The sequence below is a fragment of the Sus scrofa genome, chromosome 10 (genome assembly GCF_000003025.6).
Source record: "Sus scrofa isolate TJ Tabasco breed Duroc chromosome 10, Sscrofa11.1, whole genome shotgun sequence".
Taxonomy (NCBI): Eukaryota; Metazoa; Chordata; class Mammalia; order Artiodactyla; family Suidae; genus Sus; species Sus scrofa.
Genome location: NC_010452.4, coordinates 9,199,565 through 9,206,179, shown reverse-complemented (window position 1 = coordinate 9,206,179; position 6,615 = coordinate 9,199,565). Strand labels below are relative to the sequence as shown.

At 38.1% G+C, this 6,615-nt stretch overlaps 1 long non-coding RNA gene across 1 annotated transcript in view; it reads left to right on the top strand.

Moving 5' to 3' along the window:
• Positions 1-5,766, top strand: part of LOC110255627 — a 52,417-nt gene extending 46,651 nt beyond the window's left edge. Inside the window, exon 3 of the long non-coding RNA XR_002336184.1 lies at positions 5,150-5,766. This is a non-coding gene — a long non-coding RNA (uncharacterized LOC110255627). The remainder of the gene's footprint in view (positions 1-5,149) is intronic.

The following is a 6,615-nucleotide window of genomic DNA, read 5'->3' as shown; positions in this document are numbered from 1 at the left end:
GGGTCCCAGGAAAAGAGACTGGGAGAATAGAAGAATGCCTGAAGAACATTCAATCATGTTTAAAAAAAATTCCCAACTTGATGAAAGTTATTAATATACAGGTTCAAGACATCAAATGAACTCCAAATGGTAGAAACACAAAGAAAACTGCAAAGGGGCACCTTATAATACAATTCCTGGAAACCCATGGGAAAGAGAAAAATCTCAAAGGCAGCCAGAGGGAAAAAAGACATTTTTCTGTACCAGGAAACAGAGATAAAAATTACCACTGACTTTATGAGAAACAATGCAAACCAGAGGACAGGAATGATATTTTGAAAATACTGAACAAAGCAAAACAAAATTCTTGTCAGTGAAGAAGATGCAAACAGTTACATTTAGAATGGATAAGCAATGAGTTCCTACTCTGCAGTACAGGGACCCATACTAATCTCTGGGGGTAGATCATGATGAAAGAAAGCACGAGAAAGTGAATGTATATATATGTATGGCTGGGTCACCAAGTGGTAGAGCAGAAATTGGCACCACACTGTAAATCAACTATATGCTAATAAAAATAAAATTTTAAAAAAGAATCCTAGAGCAGCAAACACATCCTTCAAAAAAAAAAAATGAAATATATATTTTCACCCAAACAAAAGCTGAGAGATTTTGTTCTCTAACTTTTATTAGAAATGTTAAAGGATGTTCTTACGTCTAAAGGAGAAATGTACCATGATCAGATCTACATGAAGGAGTTAAGGGCTTTCGAAATAGCAAGTATCAGGCAAATATGAAAGATATTTTCTAATTTTTCCAACTTCTCCAAATACGAGTGACTGTTTAAAGCAACGTAAGTAACAATGTAATGTGGAGTTTATAATATGCACAGAAGTGAAAAATAAATTACAAAGGATTGGAGGGGAAAATGGGAAAATACGACTCTAAACTTCTTATGTAACTCATAAAGTGAGTATGACATTATTTGAAAGTAGACTGTGATGAGATGCACATTTCATGTAAAACATAATTTTCTAACAAAACAACTGGCTCAATAAAATACTGCATTTCTCAGAAAAAAGGAAACCCAAACAAAATAAATATGCATTTTTTCACAATGTTGTTTTATTACTGAGTTACTATATATACATGAGTAATAGCATGAAACATTTCTAAAATAAGCTTTAACACATAGTACAATTAAAGTTTTTCATGGAACACTGCACTAACTTAGTAATATTTAGTTCTAATTTGTTAAAACAGTTAGTATCAAGTTTACTGGATGTTTTTAAGTGTATTTACAGTGACCATTGCAATAGTATGATAACTGTACATTGTAGTAATGGTGAGATAGTGCTGGAACTCTTTCCAAGTAAGCAGGCAGTTGGAAATGCCCTAGTAAGTAATTTAGCTTATTTCCAAAGAGGCAGGTTTAGAATTCATAACTTTGTAATTAGGCTGATTAAATTCTTTGGCCTCTGTCCTTCCTTCCTTTCTCAGGTAAATGCAAATGTTGACTGACCTGTCCCATTCCAAGAAATAAAATCCCACTCAATCACTAATGAAAAGTCACTCAGCTCTTTATATCTCATCCTTTGGGCTTAGTCATTTAAGCGGAATATATGCCTAAATCAGTATTATTACATTTAACCCAAGCCAACAACTGGAAAGAACAAGGAAAATGCTTGGTGACAAAGGTGATTTTAAAAGAAAAAAATTTTTATTGATAATTCCTATTAAAATTCCTTTTACTTTAAGTTGCATCTCAAGGATGTCTCATTTAACTTCATCAAGAACTCTGAAAAATAAACACATCATTTGGCAACCTTTTAATTTTGGTGTTGAATTTGTCACTAATTTGTCATTAGTTGAATGAAATAACTCTACAACCCTATCATATAGTGGACAAAATATTTGTAAGCAGCTTTGTTTGAGAGCCATCACAAATGCAGAAAAAAAATTATTAGTACGTCAGATAAATTTTTAATAACTTTGCCTTGACACAGGTTTCTAAATAATTTGTCTAAATAATTTTTTTTGCTTGTTTGTTTTGTTGTTGCTTCTTAGGGCCAGACCCTCGGCATATGGAAGTTCTTAGAGGTAGGGGTAGAATTGGAGCTATAGCTGCCAGCCTATGCCACAGCTCACAGTAATGCCAGATCCTTAACCCACTGAGCATGGCCAAGGATCGAACCCACATCCTCATGGATTCTAGTGGGGTTTGTTAACTGCTGAGCCAGGAAGGGAACGCCAAAGGATTAGTTTTAATTTTATCAACTTAAGGTTGATCAAAACATCTATTCATTTGTGAAACATTTCACCAAGATCCTTGTCTACTGGTTCTCTATGAAAAATAGAATCAAGTGCTAACACATCATGATACTTAAAACTGTTTATAAAACCTTGTTGGTGATAAATCATAGCTGGTCCATCTATGGTACCAAAAATGATGTTGAAAATGAGGGTTTTTTTCTGTTTAATATTTTAAAAATTATTTCAACTATTGACATCTTTTTTTTTGTCCTCTATCAGTAATTTTGAAAATAATAGTTTCTCACAACTTTTCTTTCCTTGCAAATCTGTGAGCAATAAATCTTTATTTTCTTACAGGATATGTTCATGTACTTGTCCAAAATTTGCTTGTTGCAAGTTCATTACAAGGCTAATTTTTCAATACTATTGGCCATCTCATCATGACTTCTTGAAATAGTAACATTGCTTAATAAAAAAGTAAAACATCACCATTGTAGTAAATTCTTATACCGCTAGTAAGATTAGCTTTTCTCTAGTAGTGTATAGGTTAACACATTTTATAATCACTTGTACTATTTTCTAAGATTTGTTCTTTTTTGATTAAAAGACTATTTATGAACATCCTAGAGACAAGATAACCTGGAGATGCGGCATATCTTTAACAATTTTATTAAGATGTTCTGTTGTAAAATGTGTCTTTGATCTTAAATGATTTTGTTGCTTCATTCGAAAAAAAAGCACATAAGACTTGAAGTACAATGATGACTTTTATGGGTAAAACTATAAAACTCAATTTAAAATAGTTAGCTGGATATTGTTGTCGCTTTCCTTTATACTTCATATTTTGAAATAAGATCTAAATAAATATATATTCTACATATATTCAATCAATAGAACAACTAGTGATACAGACTAATACAAGAGTTTTGTGTTAGAAGCACAAATCCTATGACCTGCGTTTCTTTTCATTGTGCTATTTTCCAAAATGTTGAGAAAAATCTTTGTAAAGTAACAAAATACAGTCATCTCTTAGTTTACACAGTAGTTGCATTTTTGGAAAAGGTAATGCATATAGAAACTGTTAAATAAATTCTTTAATTTATATGTCTAAAGAATTCAGGTCAAATTCAGGTATTATACCAGTTGAAAACAAATTTTTTTTTAACCTGCAGAATGTGGAACAATTATTTGTCATTTAGCACCACCTAGAACTAAACCAGTTAGTTGCAAGACATCGGACACCTCTGGTCCCTTCTTACCCAATGCTAAAAACTTCTCAAACCTTGTCTCAACCAAAACACCACGGCAAATTTCAGCAATGTCCTCTAACGTTCCTTAGAACCTTCTTTGAAGGACCCTGAAGAAGAGGAGTTGTGAACTGACTATGGGCAAGCCTTTAAGGTTATAGGTGCAGGCTGCGTATTTCAGATGCTGCCCGTAAACACCTGGTGGAGGAAGCAGAGATCTGAAATCCAGTCTGCGCTCCATCCTGCCTGGAGGAAGAGGCAGGCACCTTTTTCTTTCCCAAAAGTGCAGCTTTCCGTTGCCAGGCAATGATCCTGAGAGCTCACTTTTCCTTATTTGTACAAAGGCACCAGAAAAGCAAATAATATACCAAACGGTCAAGCAGGAGACTCCCACATCTCATTCAATATTTCAAAGAAGCAAGCAAACAAAAGGGAAAAGAAGAAAGAAAAAGCAATTCTCGAGATGGAAAAAATGATAACGCCTAACATATTTTATTTCCACATTATCATAATTGCAGATAACTGTGTATTATAACTTCTGACGGATCATTTCAGAGGCATGGAGTTCTGCGAATGAAGTCGCATTTCATCGTCTTTAGCATGGACTCAGAGCTCTGACCTTTACTCATTTGTACTATTATCATATCTGGTTTTCTAGCAAAAAATCAACACAGCATTTACTGACCGTTGATAGTTTCTTTGTCCTAAACTGGGATTAAGCATGAAGATGAACCTTTTCAAATATGTACATAGATTGTGTTTTGTAATCATTCTCTATTAAGGGCACCACATATGTTCTATTTCTGTTTTTGACTCTGATATTCGTGCTGATTACGCTCTCTATGAAATCCTAATTTGCAGCAAGGGTGGAGAACCTCTGAGCTGGAGGGATGGGACTGAGTAAAACAGTGAGCCTGGAGTGGAGAATCACATGCATCTGGTGTCTCCTCCAAATGTCAAGCACGGTGGTTGCAGAAAACTGGAACGAGTGTGGCTCCACCTGGGTTAGTGAGGCACTGCCACACGACGAGGGAGAGCATCACGGTGACAAAGTGTATTTTCGACCATTGTTTTCTGAGTTATCACCGCCACTGAAAAATAATAGCAGCAAGCCACAAGGAAAGTTTTATTTGGCTGATGTGCCCACCCAAACCCAACTCTGGACACTACTAGACATTGTTGGTAACTTGGCCACAAAATATCTCCTGTCCATGACCTTGAATACATAGCAATGCCCCTCTGTGGTGCCTGGGTCCAGGCAGGACACAGATTTGGCAGAGCCTCTACCGGGCTCCTCCTTCTACCTGGCTAATTTCCTCTGGTCCAGCCTCTCTCCCAGTTCTCCTCCCACCTATGAACCGTAGGTACCACTTTCTCTGAAGAACCTGCTTACTGCCTCTGCTCCAGACCCCTGCAGTCACTTTGTCTCTTAGCCAGAAAACACGGTGGTGGGAAAATGGGTAATTGTTCCAAGTTGCAATTCAGGAGGGTAACGGGGTAACTCTTTCTTGAATGGGTTCCTTGCCTTTTGAAGCCCCGAGTCAGAACCTCGAGGACTATTATGTGTTGCTAGGCAGAGAGAAGCCTCAAGCACCAACAAGTACGGAAGTGTGTAGATTCTAACCTCAGAGAGACTTGAATTTGAATCTTAACTCTTTCCCTACCTGCAGGAACCGGCCTTCCTAAGTCGCAACTTCCCCAGGACCTGAAGCCAAGGCCTCAGACAGCCTTCAAACAGGTGAGAACCACATCAGACTCCCAGGTACACAGACCTCAAGCAGGAGAAGAAGCGTGCTGTGACTTTATGAAGTTGTCGGGAACTAATGCCATAACTCAAATTCAGGCTTTTCTTATTTAAGCTTTTCAAGTGGAATTGACATCCTTGTAGTTGTGGTTCCTTATTGGATTTAAATTTAATAGTGCTTTGGGGGGCGGGGGGCATGGCATGGAACCCGATATACTCTACTGCCGTGAAAGCAGGTCTGTGGTCTGTATTTCTTGGTCCGAGGGTGCGCGGCAGAAAAGCCCTGATCAGCGCATCCATGTTTAGGACAATAAATGCATTGTGATGATTCTGCTTCTTAGACGAAGGCAGATTATTTTGCTAATTGTCTGGCCCCAAGGATCACCTGATGCTAATCATCTGACACAGGACCCCTGGCAGCTCTCAGCCTTGCCGTAGGGTGATGGAACCAGGGTTGGAGCCCGGCTTTCTCCTTCCCCCGGCCCCACACTGGTGTGTGGTTTGGGGTTGCTTTTATGAGAGAGATTTTCTTTCAGGAAAATATGGTGAACTGAAAAGTCCATTGTATCTCCCATAACCCAGGGAGAGGGGTTTCAAATCTCCTTAGCCTGGGAGGTGAGGGTGGGTTGAAGGCTAACAAAGGAAGCCATTTTAAGCTTGATGAGCTGAGAGAAGCAAGACTATTTGAAGCTCTGGAAAAATCCCAGAAGGTGACTTTCCCCTTTTAATATCCATGTGTGACTAGACTCTAAGAGCCAGTTTGATCTGTGTGTTCCCAGTGGGTACAGGTCTTAAAGGCTGCTACTGTTAGCAGCTAAGTGCCTTTTGCTCACCTTCTTGATTCCCAGCCAGCAAGCAATGTGGCTTTACATGTGGGACAGGTTTATGGACGGTGCTAGAATAATCTCTACAATCACCTAATTAAACATAATGTCAGCTTAGAGTGCAAACACATTCTGAAAAATCTAACACTAATTCTGAAATGGGACAAGAATTTTTTTTTTTTTGCTTTTCATAACAACATATTCCAAAGCTTTACGTTTGTCATGACAAATTCTCCTCTGATATTTTCCTAAGGTTCTAGAGTAATTTCCAAAGCATTCAAAGAAATCTGGGGCTTCCCACCTCTTGCCACCAGCTCCCTGCTTCTTCCTCTGCCCTGGAATAATATCTTGCCATCCTAACTCTTGGGGAAGATCTCTCTCTGAACCACGGCTGGGAACCTGGGGTGTATTGATTATTTTTGCACAGGGGCGTTAAAATGCCAGACTTTAATTTTTGTCTCCTGGTGAAGATACCTCAACATTGAAGAGGCAGGCTTCAGCCCCTTTTAAAGATTTTTGAGAGTGCAAATTGTGGAAACGCAAGAGCTATATTTCTTTAAATAAACCC